Source organism: Gigantopelta aegis, chromosome 6 (assembly GCF_016097555.1).
Source record: "Gigantopelta aegis isolate Gae_Host chromosome 6, Gae_host_genome, whole genome shotgun sequence".
In the NCBI taxonomy this organism is placed as follows: domain Eukaryota; kingdom Metazoa; phylum Mollusca; class Gastropoda; order Neomphalida; family Peltospiridae; genus Gigantopelta; species Gigantopelta aegis.
The window spans coordinates 44303942-44317099 of record NC_054704.1 but is presented as its reverse complement, the minus strand read 5'-3'; the positions used below and the strand labels follow the sequence as shown (position 1 = coordinate 44317099).

Below are 13158 nucleotides of genomic sequence, written 5' to 3'. Positions count from 1 at the left end.
TTTTTTAATGAATGAAACTAATATAAGCTGTTTATCATCCCACACAGGAAACGGAAATATATCTAATCCTCTTGAACGAAAGCGAGTTGTCACATAAAATGGTTTAAAGAACGTTTTTATCAATAATTTACATTTTCTTGAATTTGAAATGTTGAATTACATTGTTTATTACTTTCAAACATTGCACATAGCACGTTTTATTATATAACATTTAGTGAAATATCTTAAAATATCAGTGAAATAAAAGTGTTATCAGTCACTCAGTGACGATAACACATTTTAGAGTGAACATTTCACTATTTCACTCTAAAATGTGTTATCGTCACTGTAGAAAGTGTTATCTTCACTATAAGAAAGCCAGAACTATTTTGCTGCTGGCATTTTAAAAATAAAGGTAAATTTCCAGAAGTTATATAATAAATAGAAAATGTCATGTTTTTTTGTCAAATATGATTTATATCTCATCTCGTGAGGTTTGTAATTATATCACACTCGTCGTGCGAGCTCGACTCGTGAGATATTGTTGCAAACTTCACTCGATGAGATATAAATCATATTTGACAAAAAACATGAAATATCCTATATGTATTCTACATTATAAGTAGCAGAATGTCAAACAGCATTTTACTGGGTCACAGTTGGAAGCGCGGTTAACCGTACCAGTCATGGCATTAGTGTTGTCATAAAAGTTGTTTCATTTACACAAGTAATTTAATTTGAACCAGTGTCAGTGTACCAACTAATATTGTGCTTGAAACATGTGCTGGGTTCTACTAAAAAGAATGTGACAATTTTTGTGCGGAACTAAGGTGATCCTAAAACGAACAGCTTATCATTCATTGTTTTCTAAGGTACTTTAATGGCGAGGGGTGGTAATAACTGTATCCTTCTTCTTTCTTCTTCTTTTTCTTCTTCATCGTTCTGCATTTTACAGAAACTCTTCATATTTTTCTTATTTACTTCTTTATTTCTTTTTCTTTTGTGACGATTAATGATCTATTGGTTAAAGTTTCATGGTTGTTGTTGTTATCCTCTTCTTTTTCTAATCACAATATCGGCGAACTGAAGACCTGGGTGAAATGAAGCGAACGGTGTCTTACTGTCAGGTCGAGTCTTCATTACTTGCCCTGTATCTGAATCTTGTGGTCTAGAATCAGATTGCGCGTACGTGACTTTATAAAGTCCAAGACCTAACGATCGCTCCCAGGAGATGCGCTGCTGGTGGTCGTATGTACTAAATGTATAACGGTTTTGGCCAAGATGTTTCCGTTAACCTCTCACAGATAATTTATTAGTAAACTCTCTCTCTCTCTCTCTCTCTCTCTCTCTCTCTCTCCTAATCTCTCCTCTCTCTCTATCTATCTCTATGGAAAGCTCTCTATCTAAATAAAATCTCTATCTAATATCTGATTCTCCTCTCGCTCTCTCGAGAAATCATATCTCTCTCTATCTCTCTCTCTCTCTCTCTCTCTCTCTCTCTCTCTCTCTCTCTCTCTCTCTCTCTCTCTCTCTCTCTCTCTCTCATGTCTCTCATCTATCTCTCTCTCTCTCTCCTCGCTCTCTCACTGTATCTCTCTCTCTACCTCTCTCTCTATATCTCCTGTCTCTCTCTCTCCCTCCTCTCTCTCTCTCTCCCTCTCTCTCTCTCTCTCTCTCTCCTCTCTCTCCTCTCTCACGTCTCTCTCTCTCTCTCTCCCTCTCTCTCTCCTCACTGTCTCTCTCTCCTCTCTCTCTCTCTCTCTCTCTCTCTCTCTCTCTCTCACTGTCTCTCTCTCTCTCTCTCTCTCTCTCTCTCTCTCTCTCTCTCCTCTCTCTCTCTCTCTCTCTCTCTCTCTCTCTCTCTCTCTCTCTCTCTCTCTCCTCTCTCCTCTTCTCTCTCTCATTCTCTCTCTATCTCTCCTCTCTCTCTTGGGCGTTCCATGATCGGCTTAAACTTAGTCCTAACTCAACGCTTTAAACAATTCTGAACCAAAGTTTGGCTTGTTTTAACGACACCACTAGAGCACATCGATTCATTAATCACTGGATGTCAAACATTTCGTAATTTTGACATATCGTCATCAGAGAAAACCCGCTACATCTTTTCTAATGAAGCAAGGGATCTTTTATATGCATTTTCCCACAGACAGGATAACAGTCGTGGTGCACTGGCTGGAACGACAAATAGCCCAATGGGCCCACCGACTGGGATCGATCCCAAACCGACCGCGCATCAAGCAAACGCTTTACCACTGGGCTACGTCCCGCCCTAATTCTGCACCAAGACTAAATACAAACATTTGTTTCAGGAATGCTGTGGAAGTCCCATTTAGATCATATTATCTGTTTAATAAAGTATTTGAACATCAAAAAGTTAGGTTTCCAAACTCTGAACAGACCACCCACACATTCTCTTCAAAGTAACCACCCAATTACTGCGGCATCTGTCTAGACGGATATTCTTCTATTAACTCATGTAATAATTACTTGAGTATAAGAAGATTAATTTCCTTAGTTTGACATTTTTCATACGTAGTCTATATATGTATGAATAACATGGCATTTTAGCTGGGTTACAGGTGAATGCAGTGCTGATTAAAATTAATACAGAATGGTACATTGATGCCTGTGTACTTTGGTAATCGCAGTCTTTAGAAACTGATCTATTCGACATTCTGCAAAGGCCACATCAGATAATGCAAAGGCCACAGCAGATAATGCAAATGCCACAGTAAATAATGCAAATGCCACAGCAGATAATGTTGTATTGTATTGAAAGTTTGTTTCAAAACTGCAATCATGGCTTTATCCCATAGATACACACAAACGCAATTCCAATGTAAAACACAAACACACCTACAGTTTTAATCAACAATATCAACATCCATTGATACAGAATGAATGCCTCGTCGCCAAAGGCTTTATTTTATAAGAAAGAAGGGGGTTGGATGGAAGAAGAAAGAGAGACAGATGGGAAGGAAGGGAGTGAGAGAGAGAGAGAGAGAGAGAGAGAGAGAGAGAGAGAGAGAGAGAGAGAGAGAGAGAGAGAGAGTATGTACTTGCATAATATATTACGTGTCCACTCGATGAACTGGATATAATATATTATAAAATGAATGATAAGCATGTAATTCTTTGCTTGAAGAAAAAGCAAACATGCTATATAGCTGATCATGTCAATAATTGAACCCAACATGGCTATTCCTTTTCCAGAGCGATTACGACTGCAGACTCATATCATGATTCCATTATGGTTAGAATCACATCATGATGCCATTATACTTCAAGGTGTTCTCCGACGTCGAAAATCAATCAGTTCTTCACGAATGGCCTATCAAAAGTCTCCCTTATGGAACATTTTGTCTATGGGAAAGCGCATACAAAAGACGTCTCGCTGTTATTGGACAATAAAGTTGGCCTAATGGCAGCAATGGGTTTTTCTTAGATTATCCCAAACATTAATCTGTTTTCGGGGCAGGTGTACGCAGAGCAACAGTTTTGTAAACAAAACCCCACAAAAACACAACACAAAACACACACAAAAAGAAGAAAAAAAGAAGTTTCGTTTAACGTATTTAGATATCACACGTTTGAAATTTGGTAATTCTGGCTCGTAGTCTTCCAATGAAAACAGTTTCAGTAGCAGAAAGGGATCCTTTATATGTACTTCCCCACAGACAGGACAGTTAATACCATAGCCGTTGATATTCCTGTCCTGGGACACTAGGTCAGAGAATGGATCCACCGCAGGGCTTCGATCATTCGAATTACACACCTCAGGCGAATGTTCTACCGACTAAGGTAAACAAATAAACAAATATTTCGTTCCTACTCCGTCATTTTAGGAGGAATTTTAGTCCCAATTGAGCTTTCACGCCTATAGCCAGAGTGGTTGTGAAAAAAGGTTTTTGTTGTTGTTGTTGTTGCTGTTGTTGTGGGTCTTTTCTTTTTATAACGACACCACTAGAGCGCATTAATTTATTAATCATCGGCTATTTGGTAATGTTGACATAAAGTCTTAGAGAGGAAACCAACATTTGTTCCATTAGTAGCAAGGGATCTTTTATATGCAATATCCCACAGACAGGACAGCACATACCACAGCCTTTGATATACCAGTCGTGGTGCACTGGCTGGGAGAAGAAACAGCCCAATGGCTCTACCAACGGGAATCGATTATAGACCGTCCGCGCATGAGGGGAACGCTTTGCCATTGGGCCACGTCCCGCCCCTGGATGTGATTAAGGAAGCAAAAGGAAGAAAATGTTTTTATTTAACGACGCACTCAACACATTTTATTTACGGTTATATGGCGTCAGGCATTATTATTATTATTATTATTATTATTATTATTATTATTATTATTGATACACATTGGTTTTCGGTTTAATTACTAGTATAGGCTAATGTTTGCATTCTCGTTTATGTAAAAACAATATATATCGAGTTTTTAATCCATGTCCAAACTTTTTAGCGTACTTATGACCCTCTAATATGAGACAGAAGAGCATTAAACCAATGAAAGCTAAAGTCTTGATCAACATCCCTGCATAATCCCTTCAATACATGCCTAAAAGCCATGTTCCTTAATGTATTTGTTAATTATCGAAGTAACTGGGAAATTCACGTAAAGCAACTGGGGGATGCACGTAAAGAAAGTATTAGTGAAGACATTAAATGTCTTTGGCAACCACACGGTAAGCGGTCTAAAGAAAGTTGTTGTTTCGCTGTATCTCACTGGTAATTATTCTAAACATGCTGCAGATAAAGAAAAGCATTCTAATCGCATGCATTAATGAATTAACTTAATGAGTTTTGTTGTCTCAAATAAGAACCAATAATGAGTAACAAATGACTTACTCAGATCTTACTGACTTTACTGCTAAAGAAGCAAAAATATATTTAAGTAAACGAAACTAATGACAAGAGAGAAAATAAATAGGGTGTGGTCTTATGTTTCTTCTTCAAGATTAAAATTTGTTTTCGGCTTCTTTTATCTTTCTTCCTCTTCGGAAAGTTCAAAGCCTCGTGGAAGAAAGAGTTATTAGTTTTTCTGTTTTGTTATAATAAGTAAGTTTTGCTTCAAAATGACAAGATTGACATTCCCCGTGTTCGTCGAATAATACCACGGCTGCGTTCAGCCAGACCGAGCAGAAAAGACATCTGCTAGACTGGTGTATGCACTTCGTGTTAAACCAAATGGCCACGTCAGGAACCAATCAAATAGTTCGCGAACGTTAGCAGCGAAACGTTCGCTGGCTGAACTTAGGGCAGACCTTGACCTTAACATTTTTAGTGGGATTTCAGGCACCGATTAATTAAGCGTCTTGTTGATTGCAGAGTAACTGGACGTGTACACAAAATCTAATAGCTACGTGGACCACTGGGTTTAGATATCTGGTAGCCCGAGCAAAATATTAGTCCCCAAAACACCTAAGGCTACCACTGAGGTCGAGCATTGGATACAATCTAATGGTAGTATGAAAAACCTTGCAAGGTTTCTTTAGGACGTCAGTGTAGTTGTACTAAATTGACTACCATTTCGTATCGCTTATGTCCCGCGTAAAATGATGTTTATTTGTCACTCGCTGAAGCTCGTAGTTAAATACGGGGTTTGTTTCACTCAATCTGATTAAAATTAGCTCTACTGGTCTCGCCAGTAGATCTAACAGCATTGCGTGGACTCCCATGTCCAGGTGACATTTCATCTATAAATAAAATTTAAATATCGGCCAATTACACTTCGCCTTTTATAACGTTATTCGGGAGTATACAAATTCTATAAATATCGGTCGAGACTATTTATGCAATAGGCGAACTTGTTGGTCGATTTCAACATTGAAAAAACAGGTGAAAAAGTGCAGTAATAAACTCTGGATTGTATACTAGTATAAACAGATTTTATGGCAATACCATCACGGTTTTTTTTTTTTTTTTCGTCTTGAAACGAATTTTATATAAAATTTTATACTGAAATTAGTTTCCGGCATACTTCGTAACTCACCCGAATCATTTCGTATACCCTCGGCATAAACCCGAATTTTTTCAAATTCTTTTCAGATCACTGATGAACATGTAAAAATTATTCGCACTCGCACTCAAATCACTGGCATGATTTTGCAAGTAAGGTTTTGATTGGTCGAATGAAAGGTCAACTGGACATGAGCTCCAACGGGCTGCCGTTAGATCCACATGTAATAGTGGAGCTAATTTTAATTAGATTGTGTTTCACTCGTATATATATATATATATATATATATATATATATATATATATATATATATATATATATATATATATATATTAACTTGATTAACATGTTATAACTTAAAACGTATGGAGTATCCATGTATAAGATATCTTGAGAGACATTTATACTATATTAACAACTAACAACTAACCCACTGTCCACTGAACAGTCAGCACAGATAGCTGAGGTGCGTGTCCAGGACAGCGTGATTGAACCTTAATTGGATATAAACACGAAAATAAGTTGAAATGAAATGAAATATACTCTAGTTTCAAGGGGTGTTTTGGAAACGTACAACCATTCTTTAAAAAAAGAGTCTTGTTTTTTTATGGTTAGTGCCTATGAACTCGTTTGTGTTGCTTCATCAGTTCTGCTGAGAAAAGGAGAAAGGGAAATTAATTTATCACAGGCTTATTAAGTGTTAAAAAGTAATAACCAAATTCACGCAGGAAGAAATAGAAGGTCCACTGCCGCAAAACGGTCGTTTTTTATTATTCGCTTGAGGGGTCTTATAATGAACTCTGAAATAGAAGAGCGCAGCAGACAATGTACACCAGTCGTGACAATGTGACCGGAATGGCGGAAAATCAAACAGTGTGCACCACATAGCAAGGACAGGAATATTTGTATAAAGACATTGACAGCACGTTTTGAACCACGGTTCTTTTGTGTTTTTCATTCGAGGGGCGGGACGTGGCTCAATGGTACAACGTTCGCATGATGCGCAATCGATCTAGGTTCGATCCCCGTCGGTGGGCCCATTGGGTTATTTCTCGTCTCAGCCAGTGCTCCACTACTGGTGTAACAAAGGCCGTGGTATATACTATCCTGTCTGTGGGATGATTCATATAAAAGATCCCTTGCTGCAAATCGAAAAGAGTAGTCCATGAAATGGCGACAGCGGGTTTCCTATCTCAATATTTCTGTGCTCCTTAACCATATGTCCGATGTCATATAACCGTAAATAAAATGTGTTAAGTGCGTCGTTAACTAAAACATTTCCTTCTTTTCTTCCTTTCATTCCAAAGTTAGTCTAGATTATGCGCCATTGGATCTTTCACTTAAATGCGCGCTTTCCCGCAGAGAGGAAAGCACATACCTCGACCTTTGGTGTATCAATGGCATTCCCTTGTTGGTACTGGGTGAATCCACCGCGTCCTCCAAGGGGTTAGGTGGGGGTGGGGGGAGTCTACGATATATTGCACCTCGGGATTACCGCTTTCTAATAAAATGGGTGTTTTTTTAAGTGGCAGACTTCTGTGCCAGATGTTTTAATTTTGTTCATCACCTCGAAAATGTAACAGACATAACAGACACTTATTAATGACAAATCTGTATAGAATCCTTGGTATGTTTCATAAACGGAAATCAGTTACAACATGGAGCTGTCAGAGAAAATATTTCTTGGATATTAATAATAAAATGTAGAAAACAGTCCCGTGTTCTCTGGCAGCGAGCGACGCTAACGTTCACAAACTATTTGACTGGTCCCCGATGTGGTCTTTTGGTTTAACGTGAAGCGCATAAACCAAACTAGCGTAGGTTTTGTTTTGTTTGGGTTTTTTTTTTTTTTTTTTGTTTTTTTTTTTTTTTTTTTTGGGGGGGGGGGTTTAGTTCGGTTTGCCTAAACTCAGCCTAGCTGTTTCTCCGGGATCAAACGTCCCAAATCCAATATCGTTATTATTTGGTAGTTTAATGATTTTTTGCATGCATATTATATATGCATCCACATATAAATATATCATATTTTAAAGCCATTTGTTTTAGTTTGCAATGATTGGCACTTATTTTCAAATACTAAATTCCCTTTAACAACTAAAGATACATTTTGAATACAGTTTACTGTTCAGAATTTCAGTTTCTGTATATCGAATGTGTTTCTGTATATCAAATGTGTTTCTGCATAACGAATGTGTTTCGGTATACCGAATGTGTTTCTGTGTATTGAATGTGTTTCTCTATATCGAATGTGTTTCGGTATATCGAATGTGTTTCTGTGTATCGAATGTGTTTCTCAATATCGAATGTGTTTCTGTATATCGAATGTGTTTCAGTGTATCGAATGTGTTTCTCTATATCGAATGTGTTTCTGTATATCGAATGTGTTTCTGTGTATCGAATGTGTTTCGGTATACCGAATGTGTTTAGGTATACCGAATGTGTTTCTGTGTACCGAATGTGTTTCTGTGTATCGAATGTGTTTCGGTACACCGAATGTGTTTCTGTGTACCGAATGTGTTTCGGTATACCGAATGTGTTTCGGTGTACCGAATGTGTTTCGGTATACCGAATGTGTTTCTGTGTATCGAATGTGTTTCTGTGTATCGAATGTGTTTCTGTATATCGAATGTGTTTCTGTATATGGAATGTGTTTCTGTGTATGGAATGTGTTTCTGTGTATGGAATGTGTTTCTGTATATCGAATGTGTTTCTGTCTATCGAATGTGTTTCGGTGTATCGAATGTGTTTCGGTGTATCGAATGTGTTTCTGTATATCGAATGTGTTTCGGTATATCGAATGTGTTTCGGTGTATCGAATGTGTTTCTGTATATCGAATGTGTTTCGGTATATCGAATGACTGTTTCCTGGTGATTTAGGTGGGCGTTTTATCACCCTCCCTTTTCTATTCCAGAAGCTCGTGGTTCTGTTGGGTTTTGTTTTTGTTTTTTGGGGTGGGTTTTTTTTTTTTGGGGGGGGGTGGTTTGGGGGGGGTTTCAAGTTCAAGTTCTTTACTTGTTTTGAGTTTTACAACTCATCAGCTGAATACATAACATAAATAATACAACATAGTTATGCAAAATACACACGTGCAAAGTAATGGTGGGTGTGGTTTGTATATAATCGTGGACAAATAAAGTGATTCGAATTACATTTATTACATTAACTATCATCCTGCATTAACCGATCTCTAATTGTATTCGCTTGCACTAAATATTTTCCTTGGTTATTCAATTCCTTATTACGACCTTTGTAGTCTATACTATATATTTTATGTCATGCTATCCTCAGACTACCAGTTGTCACGACGAAGTCTGCCAAGTTGCTGATCTCTTGACTTCTACGACTGTCCAATTGCTTGTCCTAACACTCTTACAACTCGATTCTCGTCATATAAAACTCATACAACCGCTTAGTAACATAGTTGTTAATCTGAGCGCACAGGTCTTAGGTTGGAAGTGTTGGGGAGGGGAATACAACGCAACTGCTGAGTTGGCCAACTCCGTCGTGACAGTTGACAGTCTGACACTAGCATTAGACTATAATGACCATCTCCATGAACTGAGAAAATAACAGACTTCTACTTTACAAAGTAATGTTTTCTATTAACAAGGTAATTATGCACCACTGAATCCCAATTATAACCAGTCGTGCATAAATGTCTTCCGGCGATGCCAAATGTTAAAGATATTTCAACACGCCTCGTGAAATGGATGTTTAATGAAGGCAAAATATTCATTTATTGATTTTTGTTTTAACCTTGTGTTGTTTTCTTTTATTATTATTATTATTATTATTATTATTATTATTATTATAAAACAAATTCCACAGACGACTATTTGGAACTGTTGCATGGGTAAAATGTCTATGGTGAATAAAAGTATTGTTTTTATTGTCACTCTGCATCATTTGTCCCGGATCAGACCCCTGGCTATCCAGAGACGGGATCCGGGACAGACATGCTCGAAACCGTAGTGGTATAGGAGCATGTTAAAATATATCGGACCTGCACTCTGCATCAAAATATGTGGCTAATTTTGTGTCACAGTGTAGTTTTCTTTTGTTATTAGTATTAAATGTTTCATCAAATTCAGACAATTCTTTGGAACTGTCGCAATGGTAAAATGTCTATGATGATTGGAAGTATTATTTTTTCACACTCGGCATCCAAATATTTGGCTAATTTTGTGCCACAGTTTAAGCATATTTAATTTAATTACATCCCCGAACTATAAAGTAAAAAAAGTGTTTTGTTTAACGACACCACAAGAACACATTGATTTATTAATCATCGGCTATTGGATGTCAAACATTTGGTAATTGTGACATATAGTCTTAGAAAAAGAAACCCGTTACACTTTCCTATTAGTAGCAATGGATCTTTTATATGCACCATCCGAGAGACAGGGTAGCACCGGCCTTTGATATATACCAGTCGTGGTGCCCGTAACTATAAAGACAGAAATAGTCCTTAATTGCATGTTTTCCAGACATTCCTGCATTTTACTGAAATGTTGAATGAGATACCACAGATTCGACCCACTGTTCATTAGCGGAAAACCGTACTAGTTACGAGTAAACATAGATATTCGTGGAAATATGCCGAACACTATCATTTACAATAACAACATTTCGCCATCAGCTAAAATCGAAGTTGTCACATGATTAAAAATAATTATATTCCTATCTGACTTTAATACGATTCGACCGGGCACACGGGCTCCATGCTTTTCGACTATCCATCACAATCGCCCGAATTAACCCACGATGAAAACTGCCTGGGATTTGGCTCTTAATCGTAAAACATGTCTGAGGTAATATTTCATACTCCGATGTTACCACCCATCCCATTTCGAAATCGGGCTGCCCATTAGTCTCTTGTGTACCTCACACGACTTTTTTGTTTTATGTATGAACACACGAACTGGTGAAAGCTAAAGTGTGTTTGTTTAACGATATCACTAGAGCATATTAATTGTGATGAAAGTCTGAATGAGTACCAAGTCGGATATAATTTAAAACAATTTGCTCTCTCTCTCTCTCTCTCTCTCTCTCTCTCTCTCTCTCTCTCTCTCTCTCTCTCTCTCTCTCTCTCTCTCTCTCTCTCTCTCTCTCTCTCCTACCCCTCCTCTCACCATCTCTCTCTCTCTCTCTCTCTCTCTCTCTCTCTCTCTCTCTCTCTCTCTCTCTCTCTCTCTCTCTCTCTCTCTCTCTCGCTCTGCCTCTCTCTGTCTCTCTCTCTCTGCCGATGTGCATGTATGTCAGACATACCTAAGTTTGCTCCATTGTCAGATTTCCGACTAATAAAATATTTCTGTGATTAAACTTACATTTTGTGACGGAACATGCTCTTATTTCTTTTCGCCTGTGGCGATATTAATTGTTTTAGAGGGCCGTGTGCAGTCCCAATATGCACTTAAGCCCAGGTGGGCACTTTGTTACGTAATACCTCTGCGCGACGGTGGTCGAGCTGTGCCTAATACACACCCAGACCAGTGGCGGAGGCCATGTGGCCAGTAGTTACGTAATACCTCCGCTAGTTCGGTACGATCGGGGTATTGCTGGCGAACTAGGCGACGACCAGTCTAGGCTTCTAAGAAAAATATGCCGGCTTGGTCGCTGTGGAAATATCACTTGTAGGTATTCGGTGCCGCCTTGTGCCCCCAGGCGATATTCGGTTTTTGTAATAAATAGATAGGATTTAGAGTTATCGGGGAGAAACATAGGAAGGCTCCCAGGGAACGTTGTCCGTCCGGACTGGTAAATATATATTTCTGCTCTGTTGTATAACCTTGATGTGACTGATGTGACGTTAAATATTTTAATACTGTATTATACCAATATCATTTAGACAGTGTTTCCGGTAAACTGACGAAGTAAATTGTAGGCTTCACTGTTCTAATTATTAAAGCTTAGCCAGTCATCCTAGAGGACCTAGGTAAACTGTATGTTATTGTCTTTATTGTGATATGTACCAGTATTAATTCTGTATTACAAGGTTACTGAATGAGTAGTTAAGGGTTAATTAAAATTAAACAGTTAGGAATAGAGTTGTAATTCCTTTATTAATTAAGTTCCCCTGGAAGCGTTTCTCAATTATCACACGTGTGGGTGTTGTGTCACGGTGAAGTGATTAGAATATTGTGTAAACTAGACACCTAGAGATTAACTAATTAAGTGATCAGTTCTGGGTTGTTATTATTTGTTGTTGTTAATTAACTACTGCGGCAGTACATTTGTCAGCGTAGTATTAATACAGATTCCAAAGTGTATTGTGTTTTGTTGTGTCTTTTATTGAACTAACGTGCTATACTAATATATACTTTATATAAGATCTTATCTCTGATCATACCTAGACGAGCCACTCGGGTTTTAAACTGCCCGATACAGAGAGATCTAATAGATATATAGTTAGGAGAGATATTTGGATAATCGTGTTTTATTCAGTTACGGGTATTATAGGATCCCTGTGACACATATTAAATATATTTTCTTGTTTAGAATATCAGTGTCTGTATATTCTAAAATAATATTTTAGGAAATATAATAATTTAAACTAGTACAAATATTATAACGATCAGAAACACGTTTAATATACACCTACTAATATCTTATGCAGAAAAATATATTTGATCTGTGATTACAGTCGTTAAAAAGTATCTGTTAGTCGATAGCATCTTAAAAATTGCAGCAAACTCAGGAATGTCCCTTTAAAAAAACAATCTGTAAAATCAGCTTGAAAGATTATTATTATTATTAACATCATCATCATCATCATCATCATCATAATCATCATCATCATCATGAAAGTATTATTATTATAGGAAAGCATGCACCTCTTATAAATATTTCCCTGACGTTTTTAATCCATAAGATATAAGGTATTGATTTCTTACCAAAATAGCTTCGTTTCATGTCCAACAATAGGTATGCCGAAATTAGATTCTATATGCCAATCGCATTAAAAATACAAATGTCTTTCTACAAATGTCAGGTCTACATCAGAAATGTATTCTAAATTTAAACCCGATGACGTCATTCCCCCAACCAAACGCTTCATCAGACTTAAAAAACGAGGGATGATTGATGAATTGGCGGAAATAATGAAAATTGGGCATGGAAATCTGGACACTATGTGCAGTGTGTTAACAACATTCTGTGTAGATCCCCAGGGTTCAGTTTTACAACACGCAACAAATCAGATCGAATG

General features: G+C 37.6%; 1 long non-coding RNA gene across 1 annotated transcript in view; it reads right to left on the bottom strand.

Annotated features, from left to right (window-relative positions):
• Positions 1-12953, bottom strand: part of LOC121373968 — a 32968-nt gene extending 20015 nt beyond the window's left edge. The window contains exon 1 of the long non-coding RNA XR_005958161.1: positions 12845-12953. This is a non-coding gene — a long non-coding RNA (uncharacterized LOC121373968). The remainder of the gene's footprint in view (positions 1-12844) is intronic.
• Between the last annotated feature and the right edge of the window lie 205 nt (positions 12954-13158).